General features: G+C 41.4%; 1 protein-coding gene across 1 annotated transcript in view; it reads left to right on the forward strand.

Moving 5' to 3' along the window:
• Nucleotides 1–15,987: 15,987 nt before the first annotated feature.
• The window catches only part of LOC121866802 (hornerin-like), a 96,400-nt gene continuing 87,928 nt past the window's right edge, over nucleotides 15,988–24,459 (forward strand). Inside the window, exon 1 of the mRNA XM_042366537.1 lies at nucleotides 15,988–16,023. The gene's annotated coding sequence lies outside the window, so the exon portion shown is untranslated. The remainder of the gene's footprint in view (nucleotides 16,024–24,459) is intronic.

The raw sequence follows: 24,459 nt of genomic DNA on the forward strand, positions 1-24,459 counted from the left end.
ATCAATGTGGAGCCTTAGGCCACATATATGAAGGGAATTGTACTCAGGTGATGTCATTTGAGTCTTAAGGTTCAGGTGGTGTAATGCTCGTGTGGTGAAGGTGGACCGGGAGGCACAAACGCAGCTACCTGTGGTGTTGTGGTGGTATTAAGTCACTGAGGTGTTGTCTAGCTTGTTCCTGTTGCGTAAATTTGATGATGTCTCTTATTAATGTCACTTCCTTACCGTTATTTTTAATGGAAAGGAATTAGAGAAGTTTTAACTATTTTGTTTACGTCAATATGCCATCCAGAGGTATGCTTTAGACTCTCTCTCTCTCTCTCTCAGGCTAATTTAAAATCAAAACAACAATTACCTTCACCACCACTGTACTATCCTCTCACCCGTGTACCTACCAGTCCTGCCTACGGGTGGGCGGGTGTCGTCTTGCACTAGCCGCCCCGAGCCTTCACCCAGACCTCTCTACCTTCAGGAAATTATTAGATAAATGGTCCCACTCAACTGTGCTATTTCCGTCTCACTCTGACCTCAAGCTATTTTAGTTCCATGATGTTCACCTGACCTGCTCCTTCGTGTCAGAGAGAGAGAGAGACGATGGTATTAATTATTCTCTATTGTGATTTTACCTGATCGTCACTATGTACTGTATATACCAGTATGATTGTTTGAAAATAAAGAAATAAAGAAGTAATTATCGCTATTTAGCATCACACACACACACACATACGACATTTGTTAAGCAATGCATCTTATCTCCAATTATGATTATTATATAACGCCGCGTTGAAGTCTCTAATTACTGTGATTAGTGTTGGTACAGGTGATTAGTTAACTACTGAGAACTTACCTGGGCGTGGCACTTCACACACCTGTTCTCAGTTAATATCTATACTTCTGTACCTCCATTACCTGTACTTCCTCTCTGTTATTATATCTTCCTCTCTATGACAACTCTCTCCTTTTATCTCTACTTTCTCAATTTCTACCAAATTTGTTATTCTCTCCTGTTCACTTCTCTATTTTCACTGATTTTGTTATTACGTTATTCATTTTCCTTTTGTCTATTTTTACTATTATTTCTCCCCTTCCCAATTTAAACCTGTACTTTCCATCTTCATTCTTTCAGTTCCTACCTTCCCCACCATCTTCACTTATTCCCTTCTTTATCCTCTCCAATCACTCCCTACCTTCTCATCCTTAGCCCTATCTCCTCTTATATCCTCTCTGTTCTTTCTCTCCCCACACATTTATTTCGTCATGTTAGTTTGTTTTCTTTTTTATTTTTTTATTTCCCAACTCGTATCCCTTTCCCCTCCCCTTTCCTTCTACCTGGTAGCCCCGTTACCCCCCCTCCTCTCTCTCTCTCTCTCTCTCTCTCTCTCTCTCTCTCTCTCTCTCTCTCTCTCTCTCTCTCTCTCTCTCTCTCTCTCTCTCTCTGACTTACGACATTAAGAGCCTTGAGGTATGCGCTAAGGCTCTACCCAGTTAATGGTTACCAAAAAGCGTGGCGATCATATCAATAATTAATTAACTCCCTATCGTAACCTGATCTTGGTGTTATATCACTTGTCCTCTCAAACTCTCCTCCTCCTACTTAGTGATAGGCATATATTAAAGTAGAGTTTCAGTGTAGAGAGAAGGGAGGCGTTCGTTCGTCTGGCGCAACTTTCACAGATATACCATTTTCGGATGCAGGAAACGTCAGGTGCGGTCGATTGCTTCAGGTGGTAATGTCTTTTTTCTTACCCGGTTGGGATCTTACTCTCTACCAGCTCATTCCAAAAGCACATCACATCACATTTCAAGAGAACCAGTTTTCCAGTCATGGCGCGACACTAGATAATGTTAGTCAGGATGGAAACTCGATTCACCAGGCCACATCATCAGGTATAATGGTATAGCAGGAGAACTTATTGTATAATTCACACCACGTCATCCAGATGGCGCGTCAGGGGCTTCAGGGGGAGGCCAATTAAAACCAGTGATGCTACTCAACGGATCTAGATAGGGCTGATGCTCCCAACACACACACACACACACACACACACACACACACACACACACACACACACACACACACACACACACACACACACTGAGTTTGTATTTAGTTGCAGTAAATATAATGTGTTTACTGTGGCAGATGAACAAATATGCCTCCAACACCTCCTTCATACACCAAAATACACACAGCACCATTCTGACCATCGGTACACATCCCAATACTTCCTGACACACCAATACACACCACAACACACCTCCTGACACACCAATACACTCCCCAACACACTTCCTGACGCACCAATGCACACCCCAACACACTTCCTGACGCACCAATACACACGCCAACACCCTCCTGACACTGCAATACGCCCTCCTCCCCCCCCCACCACCCTCCCGAACGCATCAAAACGTCAGCATAAAGCCCTCGACGTCCGCGTTCACCCATCCACAAATTTTGACAAATCACACCATATTCTTTTCGCATCTGAAATTCCTGCCTGGCTTGCTGACACGGTGACCACGATTCGATTTCTCACTGATTCATAGGCTTATATATTTATAGACACCTGAACGCTGACACACACACACACGCACACACACACACACACTCGGAGGATATAACTGATAATAACAAATAGAGGAAACAATGAAAAACAGAGAGATATAGAAATGAGAATTAAAATAGCAATTGATAATACTAATTGTAGCATAAAGCTAATGAGTAAATAACAATAGTCAAATTAAAAAAAATCGCGTAACAGAAGCAATAATAGAGGGAAAACAAGTAACAGTAACATCCAGGGTTCCTCAAACAGGGTCGCGGTCAAATTGTTTTGTGACAATCAAAGTGAGTTTTGTTTGACCGTAGTCCAGGAGGCAGAGATCACTGGGTCATCAGTCAATGAAGGTGTATTTCCACTTCCCCTCTCTCCCTCCCCCTCCCCTTTCCCCTTCCCCCTTCCCCCACCAATCCCTTTACCTCCCTTCCCCCTTTACCCTAATCCTTCCTCCCTCTTCTACGCCCCACATCTCCCTCTCCACCACCCACGTCATATCTACTCTTCCTCAGTAGATGTATAATAAATAACCTTTGTGGAATAAGACTTTACCATCCGACATAAAGAAATTAGTAGTCTCAGGTCAGGTTAGGTTAGGTTAAGTAAACATTGCTTTTATGGTTAGGTTAGGTTAAGTAAACATTGGTCTTATGGATAAGGTACAAGATGGATGAATTTGCATGTGGATGGAAGTTAATTTAGTATGGTCTCGGGGTCTGGATTGTAAGGCTGGATGGAGTACTGACCACTGGCTAGATGGTCCTTTTTATATGTGGGAGACCTGACTTGAGTACGGAAGGTCGTCCAGGGTTATAAAAGGAACGCCAGAGAGGGCATTCAACAGCGCCTGACGTCCGTTTCCTTCCTGCAATAACAAACTAATGGAAGAAAACGCCAGACGAACGTTAAACCTTCCCTTTTGCTCCCAGTGGCGCTCCTCTATGACATCAACAGTAGGGTCCACCGGAACTGGAAGCGGTTAGAGTTGAGGGCAGCTGCGGTGGTGTTTGTGATACTTGCGGTAAACTTCCAGCCACTTGTGGTAAACTTCTAGCCACTTGCGGCATCTAGAGTTGGACTGTTGTCTAAAACTTGACTGATGTGGCGGGTGGTTTGTGGTGACCGGAGAGACGAACTGACATATTTGACAATTTCGTTAACGATGATGGTGGTAGTTGGGTAGTGAGGAGATTAGGAAGATGATGCTTGGCTCTATCTTGCTTTTGGTTATTTCTCTTATAGTTGATGGAAAGCTTAGATGATGACGGAAAGCTTAAATGATGACGGAAAGCTTAAATGATGACGGAAAGCTTAAATGATGACGGAAAGCTTAAATGATGCCGGAAATCTTAGATGATAACGGGAAAGTTTATATAATGACAGAAAGCTTAGATGGTGACGGAAAGCTTAGATCACGCAATATAAGGGAAATAAAGAATAGATTATATAACCATTAAAAACAATAATTGGTGAGAGAGAAACAAAAACAGAAGCCATAGAAACCAGATCATGGTAATAAATAGACCAATAAAAGAAGGACAGATAAAGGAACATAAATCTCGTACCGTAATAAATTATCATGTTATCTGACTCATACACGAGACTCATACACGATAAATACATGATAAAGAAATGAACATGATCAAGTGGGGAAAATAATACCCTTTGTTTATGAAAAAATATATATATACGGTTTAAATGTAATGAGAATTCAGGATTAAGGTAACAAAGGTAATTAATGTCAGCATCTAAGTCTCCATAAATCCCCACTGTAATGAGATATGAAGAATTTTTGACCAGGTATATTGCCTGAAGGTACAATATTAGGAAATTATACCATAGTTTTGGGATCTATCACCGGGGAAGTCCTATTGTTGTTTTGTGTTGGTTAATATAGTGTTATAGTCAAGTTTGAGGAGATGTAGTTAGCTATAGTCATTTGTCTGGTCTGTTGTCCATATGATAAACAGAAGCTATTCCCTACACACTGTACGTCATTCCTTCTCTTGTCCAAACACCATTAACTGACTGATGTATGTTCCAAGTGCCAGTGTGAGGGATGACGTAACACACACACACACACACACACACACACACACACACACACACACACACACACACACACAGCTGAGTCATTTAATTTAATTTTATCACCTGAGATCCAACAGTACAGACACAGGTATACCCTATACAGGTACAAGGATTGAGATTAATTACTGTCGCCCAGGTAATGGTTACGTAAGATCAGTAAACCTCACGTCACATCCTTTCATACACGTAACAAAGGAGACACTTATATTTTTTCTCTCACACAAAAGCCATTAGTGTCATTACGTCACAGGAGAGAGAGAGAGAGAGAGAGAGAGAGAGAGAGAGAGAGAGAGAGAGAGAGAGAGAGAGAGAGAGAGAGAGAGAGAGAGAGAGATCTTTCAATTTATCTTACCTAAAAGAAATAAACAATGTTGTCCTATCAATTTAAATACAGGATAATGTCAAGGCAATTTTTTTCTTTATTAAACTCATAACAAAATCCTATCTCCCATTAACTTCACCTATTTTGAGTAAGTATGGAGAACCCTTTGATGCATTGAACTCTCTTCCATACAACTGGCGAGAATAATGCATGCTAACTGTCCTTCACATATGGAAATCAAAAACAAACCTCAATTTCACTTTATTTCCAAGTTGTACCTTTATATACATGGGTGGTCAGCATCCAGTACCTTACCTCATCTAACACAACATAACTCCAGTGTGGATTAGCTTGGTAGTGGGTGTGGGTCAGCGTGGGTTAGCTTGATAGTAGGTGTGGGTTAGCTTGGTAGTGGGTGTGGGTCAGCGTGGGTTAGCTTGGTAGTGATTGTGGGTCAGCGTGGGTTAGCTTGGTAGTGATTGTGGGTCAGCGTGGGTTAGCTTGGTAGTGATTGTGGGTCAGCGTGGGTTAGCTTGGTAGTGATTGTGGGTCAGCGTGGACAGGGGGCGAGATGGGTAGCGTGGATAGGTTATATTTCACTTCACCGTAACCTATTGGAAACCTATGACTAACTTAGACGAACAACAGACGCCTCGACACAGGTTGCTTACGGACGGTCAAGAAGAAGCTATTGATCATCACTCTGCTAAGGAAGAGGTGGTGTAGGCCAGTGATGTATATAATGGAATAAAATTGAAAGAATATATACCTGAAGACATAGAAGGAAGGATAGTATATGAGATGAGAGAATATACACTTGATACCTAATCCTTATCAGTGGCTATGGACGCAATGACGAAAGCAATTACATATTATACTAAATATATAGTCTTTTAAGGATTCTGGTATATACGATTAAAAATAGATAAAATGAAGTTCATCATATGTTAGTTAAAAGTAATAATATACGTTTTTCCTTACCAATATTCACTCCACATGATAACGAAAAAAATAATGGTAAAAATTAATTAACCAATGCAGTAATGAAAGTTTTTGACAGATAACTGGGAATATTTAATTTGTCATGTAATCTTCTTTATATCGTATCGTTTACATTTTTTTTGTTAATGTTTGCGAAATATTATTGCAAAAATCTTATAAAAGGGCGTCGTTAATCAGGAAAAAAAATGTCACCTTTGATTAAAATAGAAAATATTAAATTTTTTTACGATAGATTCTTTGCCGTCTCATTTTTTTTTCTCTTTGTTACTGCTCGAAACATATTTGTAAATTGTGTATACATGTCAGAACTATGTAATAAAATACTAAAGGAAACTCCGTACACAATATACATCTCATTGGGATTAAGTAACTCGCTGGCAGACGGTAATAAGACTATTTTCCTAATGTTACACTAATTAATGCAGTTTCTAACCCATGACTTCTAATAAACACCTGTCCAGCTCCGCACTCCTGACTACACACCTGAGCGTTTCACAGTAATTTGGAAATATAATACAGAAATGTGTTATTGTAAACTTAATAAATGTTGAATGTGTATAAGTTATTTTTTATCGTCTAGAATGTGTCTGCTGTTTTGTTTGTGAAAAAAATGTGCGCGAGTTTCTTGTTCTCCTGATTATTCCTGGTATATAACACACACACACACACACACACACACACACACACACACACACACACACACACACACACACACAACAAAGAATACATAAACAAAATCAGTAAAAAAACGTAAAAATTACCCCCACCTTAACCCAACATCCATCAGACAAAACTTTTAAACCCGTATCGTTAAAACGCGGCCACGAATGACCTCACTTTTCGTAATTTCACACACACAAAAAAACCGGTTTAATAACTCGCTCTGAGTATGTGACTGGGAGTTACCCGCAATAACAGTTGGCTGGGGAGGTTTTACGAGCGGTGGTTGGTGGTCCTTTGGGCGCCCTCACAACGCCCAGACGTCGACGAGAGGGACGACCTACCACTGACTTGATTGTTTACTGTCTGAGGTAATAGAGGTGATGTGTGTTCGTTATGTGGTAGTGAGCCTCCTGCTTTCATTAACTCTCTGTTGATGTTGTTTTTTGTGTGTATGAGGAGGGGAGGGGGGGTATGGGTGCTGTTGTTGTTGCTGGGAGTAGCGTAAACACAATAGTGAGTAGTACATAGAGTGACACAACCACTCCTTGTTATACCTCATGCAGAGTGTTAGGAAATAATACGGTGTTTGCTCTCTCTCTCTCTCTCTCTCTCTCTCTCTCTCTCTCTCTCTCTCTCAACAATTTTCTCGAGCCTCCGATATCGAGTCTCAGGAGGTATTGGAGGCCAAACAGCATTACCACATTATAAGCACCGTGGCGAAAAACTGTTGCCAGTATTGCGGTCCACCCCTTGTGAACGGCGATTCAAGGTGCTGTCTAAAATGTTAATTTGGCTCTGGGGGAAGTGGGTGGGTGTGTGGGTGGGTTGAAGACGGTGGGCGGGTGGAAGAGGGTGGGCGGGTTGGTTAAGAATGTTGAGTGGGTGGGGAAGAGGGTGGCTATAAGTTTGTGGGTGGGTGGGAAGAGGGTGGGTGGGTGGAAGAGAAGGTGGAGGAGTATCAAGGGGAAGAATTCAGAAAAAGAAGAGATGGAATCAATTGAGAAGATAAATAAAAAAAATCAAAGAATGAAAGCAAGTAAGAGACTTTGAAAGGTAGAAATAAACCGATTCGTAATAAAAGAAAGAAAAAATAACTACATTAAAAGAAACATAGAGATGAAAAGTGAGACGATTTCAAATTATCTTTATAGACTCTAGGAATATTTTCTCTTGAAGGTTTGGGATACAGGATTTTTTCTGGATATTGTAAATGTAGGGAAAAATTGTAAATCTTCAGACTCTTTGAGGAGAAAATTATCTTGTAAATCAGACTATAAAAAAAAGTTTTACTCCAGTTCTCTTTATGGATATTGCAAACCTATTTGACACCTCCATTCTCCTCCACCCTTACCACCACTACTGCCACCACCTTCACCACCTTCACCACCACCACCACCACCACCACCACCACCACCACCACTATCTTCACTAACCACTACTGCCACTACCCTCACCACTACCACTTTATCTTCAATATGATGTATTATAACTAAGTTATATCTGAACTAATAATAAATAAATCTTCAAATATATCCATTCCATATTATATACAGGTATATTGTATTGCATATACTGTAAAATAACAATCGTATATGTAACATTAAACAGGTAGAATACTGTATTGTATAACCTCACCTAACCTAACCTAACCTAACCTAACCTAACCTAAGTAATGTTTGATATAGTGAACGAAAAAAAAATCATCCCCCCACACTCATCCCAGAGGCATCTTCCTCCCCCTTCAGGAATACCCAAAGTCACTCTTAACTACCCATGACATATAAAGCTCATTTTCCAACCCCGTCAGCAGGGCCATTAAGCCTTATAGAGTGGTGAGATAAGAGCGTCGGCCTAAGAGAATGGTATCCTCGGCTTGGTACATCTGTAGTAAATGGGAGAGGGAGGAACAGGGAAAGGTTTCAATAGCTTCAAGAGATGAGGGCAGATAAACTTTCTCTTTTTTATGGTGTATGTGAGAGCTTTCGTGTGTGTGTGTGTGTGTGTGTGTGTGTGTGTGTGTGTGTGTGTGTGTGTGTGTGTGTGTTGAAAGTCGATGATGCAAGACGCGACCGAAAGTCTTATGTCTGTCTGTCTGTGTCTCTCTATCTATCTATCTATCTATCTATCAATCTATCTATCTATCAGTGTCTCTTCCTCCCTTCTCTCCATCGTCTCTTGTTTTTATTTTTATCTATTTCCTCCTTTATCAACAATCTTCCCGCTTCTCTTTCTGTCGACCTTTCATAATTTTTATCTATCTTCCATCACTGTCTTCCTGTCTCCTGTGTGGCCAAGAATATTAGAATGTGTTAGGTCAGGTTAGGTCAGGTCAGGTCAGGTCAGGTCAGGTTAGGTCAGGTTAGGTCAGGTTAGGTTAGGTTAGGTTAGGTTAGGTTAGGTTAGGTCAGGTTAGGTCAGGTCAGGTTAGGTCAGGTTAGGTTAGGTTAGGTCAGGTTAGGTCAGGTCAGGTTAGGTTAGGTCAGGTTAGGTTAGGTTAGGTAAGGTTAGGTTTTTGACTTGTGAGGTGAGAGGCCGTGAGTGATGGAGGGACAATGAGAGGTGTCTACAGTCCAGCACTCAAGGTAGGGGGGTGGGGGTCAAGCCGCTCACCTATTGTGTTTATACCAAAGGTCAGTAAAGTAGAGCAGTGTATCTAAACACGCCTCGTCTCTCTTGACTGACTGACTGGTTGACTGACTGATTGACTGACTGACTAAATAACTGACTGGTTGAATGACTACTAAATGACTGACTGACTGAATGACTGACTGACTGGCTGATAGGTTGACTTGGTGACTGACTGACTGACTGACTGTGGGTATCTTAGTTTCACATCAATGGTCAGCTCACGACACAAATTCGTCACTACTTCTTCGATTCGCCCAATCTAAGCAAACTGTCACTCAGGCAGGTTATGACCAATCGCCAATGTATCTGCGTCGTTCCCAGTCACACTTAGACAATCTTTACACTTTGGAATCAGTATCTAATCTTCTCGACAAGCCTCACCATGATCTACCGTCTTTTACCGCACCCTTCACTAGTGCGTTTACAGGGGCTCGTCAGGTTTTATGCAGTGTGGCAGCGCTGTGTTTGTTTACATTCGACAGAAGGAAACTAGCAATAGTAAACATACAATGGAATCAAATTAAAACAATATTAAAACACATATCTCAAAGATAATGATTTGTGGAATGTTTATATGACGAGCCCCTGTAAACGAAGTAGTGAAGGGGACTGTAAAATCAGAAACCATTCCTAGCCCTAAAATTGAATCCTTCGTGTGGTCCTGAAAACCTTATATTAAGTTCAATGATTCGGAACCTGGCAGTTGGCATCTCTTGGCTCATTAAATCGATGTATTGCAGCTTGCAGTCGTTGCTAACTTTATCCATGACTTTACTTAAACATTACCTGACTATGTTGCCTGTCACCAATGATGAAATATAGCTAGAACAAATATTAAAATATTTGTTGTCATAGTTAAACGAACAACATATATGAATAAATGTTGTTTCCATCTATTTTAAACTGGTGGAAAATATCAACAACAGCTAAAATTATATATATTATTAAGAATCTTTGTATTTTTTTTATAGAATCGTGAGAATATATTACACATTCTTACAGTTCTATAAATTTTGTTCCGAGAAAAAATTATATATCGACGATACATTATGGCGAAGACAAAGGAGACTACGATATCACAATTCATAATAGGTTAGGTTAGGTTAGGTTAGGTTAGGTTAGGTTAGGGACTATAAAAACTGGAGAGTAATAGTACCGTGACCCTGTTAACGGATGAGTGACCTTTATGTCTGTCTGTCTGTTTGTTTGTTTGTTTTCTTTCCGGTATTATCTCCCTTCCACTATCTCCACATCATTCCTTGTCTCTCATCGTCTCTCTATCACAGTCTATTTGTCTGTCTGTCTGTCGTTATATATCTCGTTCTCTCCCGTTTCATCAATAAAACATAAACTCAACTTTAGAAGCGGAACGTTTACTGAGGTGAAAATATTCCATCGTTACATCAAATTGTTGTTCGTTTATTTTTTTTTCAATTTTATTTACTTATCATTACCCGCTATTAATTTACTAAATAAACAAGGTATTTACGTCAGAATACCTGCATGCATTACACCAGCATCGTATATATTTGCTCTTAAAATCAACATATTGAAAATCTCTTCTCAACATACTGTAGTGAATTCTGAAGTTCATTTCTACCTGTAATTATTTTCTCTTTGATGCACGTGTAAGCTTTTAGCCAATCACCACCAACTAATAACCTCATGTGTCTATCGAGGCGAAAACTTGGATGATAAACCAATAAGAATTCCGTAAGGAAAATGTGCAAAACATTTTAACCAATCAACACAGCCCAATCACGAGTGGTGTCTGCTGAGATAGCCTCGCCATTGGCTAACTTACCAGGACTTCAGATGTAGAAACTGTCCAGTGATCATTCTGTCCTTTGAGGTGTGTGTGTGTGTATGCTTTTAGCCAATCAGAGCTATCTTACAGAACATGACATTCACTGCAGGAAACACGCCAATGACAAATCAATAAGAACTGGGGGTACAGAACTGGCCAGTGATTATCCTCCTTCATCACTGTCGTCACTTGCCTGGAGAATAACCAGCTCTTCCTCGTTCCTCATTAGTTCACGTCAGCAGCCGCCAGTGAACGTATTAGAGAAGAATGGCCGCCGTAAAAGAACCTTGAAATTCGCATCGGAAAAGACTGGAATATTTCTGGACTCGGCCAAATATTTTCGGAAGTGAATGTGTTAATATTTGTAACGCTTCGTCCCTGTCGACGGAATGTTACACTTTATGTATTGGTTTGTTTTCTCTCTCTCTCTCGTGTGTGTGTGTGTGTGTGTGTGTGTGTGCGCGCGTCACTTCTAATCCTCCACATTCTGTACATGCGTCTCATTCAACATCTCTGCTCCACATTTTTCCCAACCCTTAACTTCCTGGCCAGCTTTATCACGTCCCTCAGCTTTTCTATGTGATGGTTAACTCTGGTTCATCCATACAGTGTGATGGCCTCCCTCATAAATGGCCCCATAGAGACCATGAAGGGGGGAGGACGAGGCATCTGCTGGGCCATTTTATGCTCTTTACCGCAAATGCAACAATTTGTGTTTATCCTTAAGTCGTCTGTTGCTTAAAGGGGAAAATGGCTCGTAAAGTCAACCCACATAAGTGTAATAATACTTTATCACTGGCCAGAAATAGAGACTGAACCACAAAGAGAGACATTCACGACCTTTTACTCAAGTTATACAAGAGTCAAAGTCCCAGAACAGAGGAATAAATGCACTAGACACGAGATGGAAACATATAGGAATTTCAACCATTTAGATTCGTCATGTAAGTGTCAAAATCTCGTAACACACAAATAAGTGACCAAAGTTAAGATCAGAATGGATGCAGAGTATTATCATCCTTTAAGCCACAACGCATGAGTTTCAAAGTTACACATCATAACCCTACCTCACCAAATCTCCTAAATTCAGAGAAGTTTCACTCTTTTAGCGTTACGGCGTGAGAGTCAAAGTGGTGAGGCAGAGAGTAAAACTTTCTTCAGAGTAATAGGGGCATAAAGCACCTCATAACGCCAGGTATAAGGTACGGATGATGTCTCGTTTGTCACTCGTACATCACACGAACAATTGTCAAAAATTCTCATGTGGGATTTTTTCTCTTTACTCTTTAACTAAGACTATAATAACGTGTTCTATAGAGTCTTAGTGGAATTAAAACCCCTTAACCCTCCCCCCCCCCCTTTAAAAGACCCAATTTGATGCACTCGTAGTATGACTAGTTAATAATATAAAATTAATCTCACGTAACAGCTTTTGAGAATAGGTAGGCGGGCGACGTACTTCCCCTCAACTTGATCTTAAGATGTTTTTATTGTCCTTTCGACTTAAAAAAAATAAGTCATATTATGGGACAGATACTATTCTCAAACTTAATCTAAGACGCTTCCATTCTACTCTGGGCATGAAAAGGTTACACAGGGGGGTAGTATAGTTTAAGTGTGGGTGTACTTTATAGCTTAATATAGTATAAGTAACGACCAGCGCTACTGGCTAACTCATCTTGAGGAGGGGAGTTCTCTCTCTCTCTCTCTCTCTCTCTCTCTCTCTCTCTCTCTCTCTCTCTCTCTCTCTCTCTCTCTCTCTCTCTCTCGGATAAACTTTCTCAGCTGTGGAGTGTCGTGCCTTGAGTACTGCAATGACTTAGTGGTTCAATAATCTCAGCTAAGTTTAATACCGCATCTGTGACTCAGGCACCAGATGTGTGTGTGTGTGGGGGGCTCAGTCTTGCATCAATCCATCAGTATTATCTTCCCACTGAGAGAGAGAGAGAGAGAGAGAGAGAGAGAGAGAGACTCCCAGCGGCTGGCATCATAGCAGTGTCCTGTAGTTTATACGTGTAGTGGCTGCCAGACAAGTTATGGCGTATAGCGTGCCTAGTTTAGTAACGAGTTCAGGTACACAGTGCTGAGGTGAGGTATGATAATGTTATAGTCTTGTGTTATGGCATAAAAATTATAACGTGACACTGACTTATGACTTGACTCCCTCCCCTCCTCTTCCCAAACCCTCCCCTCCTCTTCATCCTCTTTCTCTTTTCCTTCACCCCTCTTTTCTTTCTTTTCCTTCTCACCCCTCACCACCCCTTCTCCCCTTTTCAACACCCCTCCCCTCTCCCCCTCCTCTTCCCCCTACCCAACAGTCCGTCGGGCGGTAGGAAGGGGTGTTGTGGTCCTCTTCGTACGAGTTATGAGTCTAATACCCGACAGGGAGAGACACATATTTACCCGACGACGAGCATGACAACCACATCCCGGGTGACGTGTATGCTTGTAATGGCTTCAGGAGGAGCCATTTGTGTCTGCTTGTTATTCAGGGAGAGCCATTTACCTCTGGGCGATCCTGGCAAACACGTGTGCTCATTTGAAACGAGCATAAATGAGTATTTTTATAAAGCAAGAGTTATTTTGTTCGAAGTATTTCTCCCACGTAAAATCCATTTAAGTTGTAATGTTTCTCTCGACTCACTGTACGTATGTCTGCCTCTTGCATCGTATGGAGCCATTTGTTCCCGTTAGTTGCACCAGGAAGTGTTATTCAGGAGCCATTTATGTCCATTTGTTGCCTCAGAAGGAACCATTAATGTCCCTTAGTTCTCCTGAATGGACTGTCTGTCAAGGGGGGGGGGGAACCATGCCTGACCGCTTAATCTACTTTATTTCTTCTATAAGAGCCATTTATCCCCTTTATTGCTACTGGATGAGCCATATGTTTACCTATCGATTCTACCTCGCCACGAGCCATTTATGTCTCTTATAGCTCCAGGAAGAGCCATTTATCACCTGACGAAGCTGACACAGGCAGGGAATCACGCTTCTGTGGCTGAACTATACAGATGCCATTTATTCTGTCTTGGGTTACCTGAGCGAGGCATTTATCTCCTCGTTAACACTTTACTCGTTTTTTGTTGTCACGTGACTAACGAGGGTGTGAAATACGGGTTTAATACAAGTAGCTCTGTGGGTTTTTTTTATGTTTAGCAAGGATTAGAACGCAATAATGAATATATATCTATCTATTTATCTACTTTATCTATATCTATCTATCTATCTATCTATCTATCTATTGTAAGGTTAGATTTATACACTGTGAGGAGATTGGTTCCGTATTGTGTGCTAGTTTTGGCAAATTTTAACCTAGATTATACAGCTGGGAAACTGTTATTCTCTGACCTCCTGCCACCAAGGGTCAACCAACCAACACGCAAGACAACAATATACCACCAGAATCATACCACCCCAACACTGGCCAATCTGAGACCCCTATCATAAAAAAAGCGCCAGCACCAGCAATCAGCAGCGCCTGGCGTTTCCTCATCACCTTGCAATGACACATTTATGGAAATTAGACAAGACAATGTTCGTGTGTCTTGTGCCTGAAGCAACTTTTTATTTTTACTGTATTTTATTTTACTTTTTGCATTTATTTGATTTTATTATTTATTTTATTTTATTTTATTTGTTTTACTGTGCAAAAATTCATACATGTAGATTAGGCAGTTAATCTCAGCGTCTGTATGTGTGTGGCAGAGTTTAATATGTACTTAAATGAAACTTGTCATGTTCTTTCAACTTGTTATCTCAGGAATTTGTACAACTGGATCATAACAGACCATGATACTTGTATACACGTAGAGACATGAAATAGTGGAGGTGTATTCAGAAGACTTTGATCCAGCAACAACTTGATACTGACTGATGATGATGGCGATGATGATGATAATGATGAGTGCACGATGATGATAATGATGATTGCACGTATTTCTGTTATTCAATCAATTACGGATCACACTATTTGGCAGCTGCCTCAACATCTGTCATCAAGCATCACAAGCAACACCAGAACAACCTTTGAAAAATATCGCTCGGTGACATACAGTAAATATATATCGAAAGTTAAACGTAAAAACAGACGACTCACGGCAGGCGGGGAGGCGACTGTCAGGCCAGGATTACTATCGTTGTTAGAGATCACTCGGCCAAGAATATTGCAGTGGAGTGAACATATGCTACACGTAACTGCTAGCTGTCACAATCTGCATATAACTGCTGATTCACACACACACACGAGAGAGCTTCTTGGGGGTATTAATATAGTGGGTGTTGGAGTGTCTTTTTTTTTTTTTGCGGAAACATGATGAAACGGATGTTCTTGCCATTGTGGTGAAAGTGGAAGAGATTATTATTATTATTATTATTATTATTATTATTATTATTATTATTATTATTATTATTATTATTATTATTATTATTATTATTATATAGTATTCGTAGTAGTATTGTTGTTGTGGTGGTTGTTGTCGTTATTATTGTTACTTGTATTATTATTATTATTATTGTTATAATTAATAGTAGTAGTAGTAATAGTAGCATTATGACCTACTGTTACTATTTTTGTCACTATGAAAATCTTTGAATAATCAGTTCAATAATTGTGGAAATTTATAATAAAAGGTCTAATGCTATTTGTTGTACTAAAGTCTATAAAACCCGCTTCCAAGTTCCTGTTTGTGAATTATTGACGAAAAAATAAATGATGAATTACCAATGGGAGTAACTCACAGTTTAGCGTCATGCTGATGTCATATTAATCAGCGTAATGCCAGTACTGTGACTCTGCCTTTGCCATTAATCACTTGCTCGTTCGTCTTCCAATGACTGATGATGCTGATTAAATTATTAACATGTACTTTTGTTTAACGAGATGAATACAAATATCGTGACTGATTTTTTTGTGTGTGTTTCAGGATACGCCCACACCTCTGTCTATCAAGGTAAGAGTTAATTAGTGTGTTGGGTTATTGAATTTTATCTGGTTCTTTATTTTTCTACATACTTATTAATTTCTCTGTGGATTTAGTATTTTGTTTACTTGTTTCGGTATCAATGTGTCTATGTATTTGTTTACTGTTATCTTGTCTAATTGTTTGACTATTAGCTCGAGTCTTTGTCTTGTCTGTTTCACTCTAACCCACACCTCTCCCTTCCTCTCACCCTGTTTCCTCCTTCCCCTCACTCCACTTCTTTTCTCTATCCTTCTCTCACCCCTCATCCCACATCCTCTCTCCATTCACCTCATTCCACACTCCACACTCCCCCTCTTCCCATCCCACTCCCCTCTCTCCCATCTTCTCTCCCCGCTCCTCTCTCCCCCTCTCCCCATCCCACTCCCCTCTCCCATCTTCTCACCCCGCTCCTCTTCTACCCACCGAACATAAACCTTCCTACCCTTCCACCGTATCTTCTCCCCTCTTCCCTCACCCCTCACCCCAACATAGGCTCCTCCCCCACGCACACAGTTTATCAGGGGTACAGCTTTATGTATGAGTCTCTCCTACATATGCATAATATGTAGTGGGAGACCTAACGTTGTTGCCTGCATTCTGGTCCTAAGAGTATACTCACAACATTTACTGGCTCGTGTTTGCAACTTCGTGTCGTGGTAAATTATGCAAGAATTTTAGTGTTTGCGTGTTTGTTGTTGTAAGTAAGGCAGGGTGCTGTGGTTGGCCGGAGACAGAAGTAATGTTGCTAACAGGGTAATGAGGTGAGGTTTTAGTAGTTAGTGAAAATGGTAGTTGTTGTGTAGTGTGTGTGTGTGTGTGTGTGTGTGTGTGTGTGTGTGTGTGTGTGTGTGTGTGTGTGTGCCCCCACATATATTATTGTGTATTTTCAGCTTATCTTAGTAAATCATGTTTCCACTTACTTGTTAACTTTTATCTTCCTCACGTGGGGAGTCCCAAAATATATAGACTTGTAAAGCTGTCTCACCAGCCCCCCCCCCTAGACCAGAGGTATTGCCCCAAGGGGAATGCATATTTTGTGAATAGATAAATTTAGTCAGGTTAATTTTAGTGGGAAGGTGAGAGGTGAGTTAGGAAAGCGGGAGAGAGAAGTTGTTTGATACGATAGAGATAAAAGAGAGGAAGAAAAAACGAACGAGAGAGAAGGAGGGAGAACGAACAAAAATTAAAGGATTAATTAACCAAATGGATCACAATAGAAGAAAGAAAAGGATAAAGAAGAAACAGATAATGTGGAGGGATTAATTTAGATAATGAAGTTTACCTCCTTGTTTATTCTTGAAGTCCATTTTATTCTTCCTGCTTCTCTTTGGGTAACGTTTGAAGCCTTATTACTTACAGTCCTTGAAGCTTTCAGTAAGTCTTTGAAGCCTCCTTTAGAAGTTCTTGAAGTACTTGAACTAATTCTCTCTCTCTCTCTCTCTCTCTCTCTCTCTCTCTCTCATTAGAAGCTCTATCACTGTTTTAAGGTTTATCGAAGCGTGTCTCTAGATAGTCCTCACTTAGGATTCAGTGAAGGTTTCCCCCCTGGCTTCACCTCACGACTCGGCTGTCCACAGTGCATTCCACACCTCTTCTGCTTGAAGTAATTGCTTTTCGCCCTTTCTCTTATTTTAGTATGTCTGCCACCGTGGATGCTAGGTCTCACACACACACACACACACACACACACACACACACACACACACACACACACACACACACACACACACACACACACACACACACACTCCAGTTCCCCTTCTCCCCACACGTCCACCCACGTCATTACTACCTCCACCCACATTCTCATCGCCTCCACCATCATTCCTATCACCTTTACCATCACCACCACCATCACCTTTACTATCACCTTCACCATCACCTTCACCATCACCATCCTCTTCAACAATCCCGCAAAAGAGGAGTCGCGTGACCAAAGGAATATTTTATTTTTAAAGTGACGCAACGATGATGATGAATGAGAGGTGAGGACCCCAGCCTTTGTGAGGGATAATGGGGGGAGAAGAGGGAGGGAGGGGGTTTGATGAGAAAGGTAGAGCAGCTCAAGTTAAGGAGGGGAAGAAAAGGGGAGAGGGATAAGTTGGAATAGTGTGTGTGTCAGGAAGCGAAGGATGGGGAGAAAGAAGAAAATAAGGGATAGCATCAATATAGTTCCTTGTTACGTATGAAGAAAAGTCATATAATAGATAAAGGGGGGAGGAGGGGAAGGTAGTGAGAGAAAGAGGGGAGGAAGGGAAGGTAGTGAGAGAAAGAGGGGAGGAAGGGAAGGTAGTGAGAGAAAGAGGGGAGGAGGGGAAGGGGAACCTAACCTAACCTAACCTAACCTAACCTAACCTAACCTAACTCAGCCTTGAAGAATAGAGTCCATTTCACCAGTGACCATCTGGACACTGAGAGGGGCACTATAGTGAGAAGAGCTATGGGAGTTCGGGGTCTTGTGGAAACGCCAATTTGCATCTGAATGTATGTGTGTTTAACGTCTGATTGTCTGTGTACTAACCAGGGAAGCCCACACATAATAACAAGTACCCTTATGCATTAACGCACACACACACACACACACACACACACACACACACACACACACATATGGATAAAGTACCCATAAGCATGAACAGGCAATTATAATATATTGATACATAAACAAACATACGAATATACAGATCAATAAAACATATATTAATGGTCGTTACAATATTCTTTTACAACGTTCTGTGTTGGCAGTTACCCGCATACTGCATTGGTGGTGATGGTGATGATGGTGGCTGTTTTGGTGGTGATGGTGATGATGGTGGCTGTTTTGGTGGTGGTGGTGATGATGGTGGCTCTTTTGGTGGTGGTGGTGTTGTATTAGTGGTGGTAGTGGAGGCTGTGATGGTGATAGTGATGATTGTAGTAGCGGTGGTGGTGATCGTGCTGATGATAATGATAATGCACTGTGTTAGTGTAGGTGATGATGGTTATAGTGGTGATAATTTTACTAGTAGTGATGATTGAATTATCGAAGGTTATACTTAGCTGACTTGTGTGATGACAATCGTTGCTAGTGGTAATGCTTCCTTCTGCCATCGTAGTCTAGTGGCTTATAAGGAGCTCCTCTCTCATCACAACCTGAGCGTGTGGTTGTATCTCCGGGTTGAACAGCTTTAAGCAGTCCTCACAGCGATAGTGTGTGTTGAAGAGGATACTGGGGGGAGGGAGGGAGGGAGGTGTTTGTGCGCGTAGGACGGGTGGGGGGAAGAGGAGGAAGAGGACAATCAGAAGGAAGACGAAGAATAGGTGAAAGGGGGATATAGAGAGAGAAAAGATAGATTGAGAGAAGGAAGAGGATGATAACAGGACATGGAGAACAGAGGCAACAGCTAGCGACAGAAGGTACTACCAACAATGCCGACAGTAACGTATGAAGGAAACAAGAAAGAATCGGTGATAGAAGAGTGAGGGGAAAGGAGAGGGGAGAGAAACAACTCGAAAGGGGATGAACAAACAGGGAAGAGTGAGTTAGAGAGGGAGGTGTCAGGGGAAACTGAGAATAATGGTGACGAAGAGAAGAATAAAGATAGGTACATAGCTCAAGTTAACGACTAATAGCCGGCGATGGGAAGAAAAGTTAGGTCGCAGAGAGTTGATGTGAGGTCAGGTCATCAGATACCGGAGTCAGGTCACAGGGGCTGAGAAGGGGAGATAAGATGAAGCTAGGTGTTTGGAGATGACGGGTGAGGGAATGTGGGTGAGGTGAAGGGGGGTGAGAGGAATGAGATGGGGTGGGGGTGAGGAGGGGTGAAGAGGAAGAGATGAGGGGAGAGGGAGGAGAGGGAATGGTCGTGTAAGGGGACAGAAGCAAAATTAAAAGGAGGATTGTGAGAGGGATTAGGAAGCGTGAGGGGGAATGAATTGGCAAGGAATGACGGGCGTAAAATGAGAAGGAGGAGGAAGGGCGCCCAGTAACCCGCCCTCCACCCCCCCTCCCACACACACACACACACACACACACACACACACACACACACACACACACACACACACACACACAAACTTTCTCCGCTAGTTTGTTTACATTTTTCATTCTCGGTGGGGGTATGACGTCAGCATGGCCGTGTCGTGCGTGGGGGTGTCCAGCCGTCTCTTTGATTACTCTTACCTGTAGTATTTATTTACAGCGATGACTAAGGAAGAAAGGGAAGGGAAGGGGTGATGATGAACGCCCACTGAGACTACCTGAAAGTATTATAAGTGCATAACCCAAAATACTCAAAGTAGCGCTAAAGTAAGATTCAAAATAATGCCATTTTACTTCATTTACATTTTTTTCTTCTAATGTTTGTTTTAAATTTGTGTTTTATTTATGGAGCCAAACAAAGGTAGGAGAATTGTTAAGTAATTCTCTGTATGGTGCGCTATTTATTTTTTTTTCTAGTGTGTACTTGTCTTAACACCTTAATGCTATAATGCTTTACTTATTTTATTGTTTTGTTTTGTTTTTAGTTATTGTCATGTAATAGAGCGTCCAGTCACTTTGAAATACTTATTAGTAAACATGAAAGATAATATTTTTGCCGTGATTTCTTTTGAGTTGTGATGATTAAGCAAGCAAAGGGGTGAAATACAGAGTACATGAATATATGCAGAGAGAGAGAGAGAGAGAGAGCATACACACACACACACACACACACACACACACACACACACACACACACACACACACACACACACACACACACACACACACACACACACACACACACACACACACACACACACACACACACACACACACACACACACACACACACACACACACACACACACACACACACACACACACACACACACACACACACACACACACACACACACACACACACACACACACACACACACACACACACACACACACACACACACACACACACACACACACACACACACACACACACACACACACACACACACACACACACACACACACACACACACACACACACACACACACACACACACACACACACACACACATACACACACACACACACACACACACACACACACACACACACACACACACACACACACACACACACACACGAAAGAGAAAGTACAGGTGGATGCCCAGGTATGTTTCTTGAGGTCAGTACCTGTTGTGGGTAGATGTAAACCAATGATTGGGGTCGGCCAAGGTGTGGGATGGGGGCACAAGTCTAGATAAAGTATTCTGGGCAGGTAAGACCCAGCTCATGGCACCAGCGTTTCTGTTGACACTGCATATTCATCAACTTTTCTCTTGCTCTCTCTCTCTGTCGTCTGTTTCCCTCTTCCTTTTTCCGTTTATGTCTGTTTCACTCCCTTCTGTTCTTTTTCGTCAGGTTTTCTGGTATATGTGTCTAAATCCTCTCTCCTCTCTCTCTCTCTCTCTCTCTCTCTCTCTCTCTCTCTCTCTCTCTTACGCGACCTGAAATTCATAATGTTCACAGAAATCAGCTGAGACGACATCAAGAGTTTAAATATTTGTTCAGTGAATTTTTCTTAGACACGAGTATTTAAACAATAATTTTTTGTCGTAAGTTATTATGAATTCTGGACAATTATGTGGGTCATTTTTTACCTACGTTAGCTATATGATTTTTTTACTCACTCACTCACTCACTGACGGCTGACTGACTGACTGACTGAAAGAAGTATTCGCCTCTATTTCCCAGCGCCCTTGGACTCTATTTACTCCTCGGACTCTTCACTTGGACTCATCGCTCACTAGGCCAAGTACTCGTCATTACCTCACCTGTGATCTTACCTGTGTTGATTAATTGCTGGTCAGCCTTGTACCTAATACGTGTGGGGAAACTTACCAGAATTTCCACATATTGATTTGTATAAAACACACACACACACAGACAGACACACACACACACACACACACACACACACACACACACACACACACACACACACACACACACACACACACACACACACACACACACACACGGCAGGCCCCTATCCCTCCCTCTACCATGAGTAATCTCTGCTTTATCCCTGTAATACAAGAGGTCAGTTAGTACCCTAACCTAACCCTAACTTAACCACACTAGCAGTTTTAGTTGGGAGAATTTAGGTTTGACTCAGGTGGATCATCTTGCCTCAGGTGATCTCTCGTAATTGCCTTCCCCGTGTGCGAGGCCCAGTAACAACAAGTTGACAGGTGGAAGTAAACAACGTAAACAAACGGTGACTAATGAGGTGAATCCAGTCTTAATGAACCTTCCTGTTAATGGGCTTCTATATAAATAAATTACCTTAGGTTCTGGTCTACTAGCACTGGGGTTTAATTGACCTGAAACTATGTAAAAACAGGTGTAGAGACAGGTCCGTGAAGGTCATACAAAACTTCCCGTTAAGGAGGTCGTTTACAAACCAAAACAGAAGTAGTTTTATGGTTCACGTTGGCTGATGGTTGTGCTTGTGTGGTTTTTGTCCAGTGGCTTCAAGTGTAGTCGTTAAGGCACTATTGATGTTATACTGTGTGTGTGTGTGTGTGTGTGTGTGTGTGTGTGTGTGTGTGTGAAGAGGTTTATATATGTGTAAGTTATGGGGCTTTATATATATGCCAACTATAATGCTGTTATCTAAGGCCATCTTGCTATATAAACACAATCAGGCTCTACGGTTTAATAATAATGCTTCCTTGAATATGGAATCAGATACATTATTCAGGAGTATTATCTTGCAACACTGAATACCACACCAAAAGGCTATCTTATGATATCTTGAACCTAACCTAACCTAACCCAACCTAACCTAACCTAACCAAATACTCACCAAAACTATTCGGAAAAATATATCACCCAATATAGCGTTACCATTATTTCCTAAACGTAGATAACATGTTCATTTATTATCTTCATTATACAGTAAATAGAAAATATTATGAGAGTGACATTTCAGTATATTTTTTGTTGTTGTTGTTGTTGTTGTTGTTGTTGTTATGACGTATACTTCAATATTTTTTTTTCTTCACGCGTTATTTCAGTCGTATAAAACCGTGTTGGTGGAAGTCTTGTCATAGCTTACCGGGTCCCGTTGTTTTTTACTCGCTATTGTGGTCATATTTCACTATTTACATTTCCTCCTTATGTTTTATTCATGTTCGATTATCTGGCTGTGGATTCACTTACTGTTTATCATCCTCCTGCTCCTCCTTCTTCTTCTATCTCTCTCTTACACCTTTTCACTCTCCTCTGTGTAAATATTGTTGTTTTTTGTTTTTACTTAATGTTAATATGATTATGTAATGAAGGTCCAGTGTTTGTGTGTGTGTGTGTGTGTGTGTGTGTGTGTGTGTGTGTGTACCTGTGTGTGTGTGTGTGTGTGTGTGTGTGTGTAACCTATTTCATTCTATTATAATTTATCTGTTTGGCTATGTATCTCTCTCTCTCTCTCTCTCTCTCTCTCTCTCTCTCTCTCTCTCTCTCTCTCTCCTCTCTCTCTCTCTCTCTCTCTCTCTCTCTCTCTCTCTCTCTCTCTCTCTCTCTCTCTCTCTCCTTTATTCTTTTCCATTATTCCTCTAACCTTTTCATCATTACTACAAGGTGACGTCACCCGGACAACGTTCCGACATCGTAAATCCAATAGTTTTCCTCCGTCAGTGAGAGAGTGAGTCTGTCGCTTAGTCACGTATAAGATCAGCTGTCGCAATTAGGAAAATATTGACTTTCTATTCATTCCTTTATTCTCTCTCACCGCTTTCTCTTTCTATCTCTTTATCCAATTTTCTCTTTTTATTATATTTTTTCTCCTTCCTTCCTTCCTTCCTTCCTTCCTTCCTTCCTTCCTTCTGAACTAAGTATGTGGCATTAAATCTTTGAAAATGACTTGTATCCTTGTGTTGGAAATTTCCCCCTTTCTCCCCCCCTTCCCCTCCTCCCCCCTCCCTCACCCTTACCTCCTCCCTCACCCCCCCCTGCCCCTGATTATAGCATCATTGCTCACTATCCCTATAATCCTTGCTCGAAATCACGCGTCATGTGAGTATAATCCTGGCTTATGATTACGCACATTACGCATATAATTGAGCTGTAATTTGCGTACCATTTTCTGAGCATTTGTTGAGAGCGAGTGAGAGAGAGAAGGTGAGGAGAGAGAAACAGGTAGAGAGAGAGAAACGGGTGAGGAGAGAGAATCAGGTAGAGAGAGAGAAAAGGGCGAGGAGAGAAACAGGTAGAGAGGGAAAGAATCAGGTAGAGAGAGAGGAGGTGGTGAGAAGAAGAGTAAGGGCAGAGGATTGGAGGAGAGGAGAGGAAAAGAAGGAGGAGAAGGAAGAAGATAGGGATGGAGGGGGTGATGAACGAAGAGGAGGAGGAGGAAGGTACAAGAGAAGGGTGTGGTAAAGGGTGAGGCGGTAGGGTGAAG

This window comes from Homarus americanus, unplaced genomic scaffold, assembly GCF_018991925.1.
Source record: "Homarus americanus isolate GMGI-L3 unplaced genomic scaffold, GMGI_Hamer_2.0 scaffold35864, whole genome shotgun sequence".
NCBI classification, from domain to species: domain Eukaryota; kingdom Metazoa; phylum Arthropoda; class Malacostraca; order Decapoda; family Nephropidae; genus Homarus; species Homarus americanus.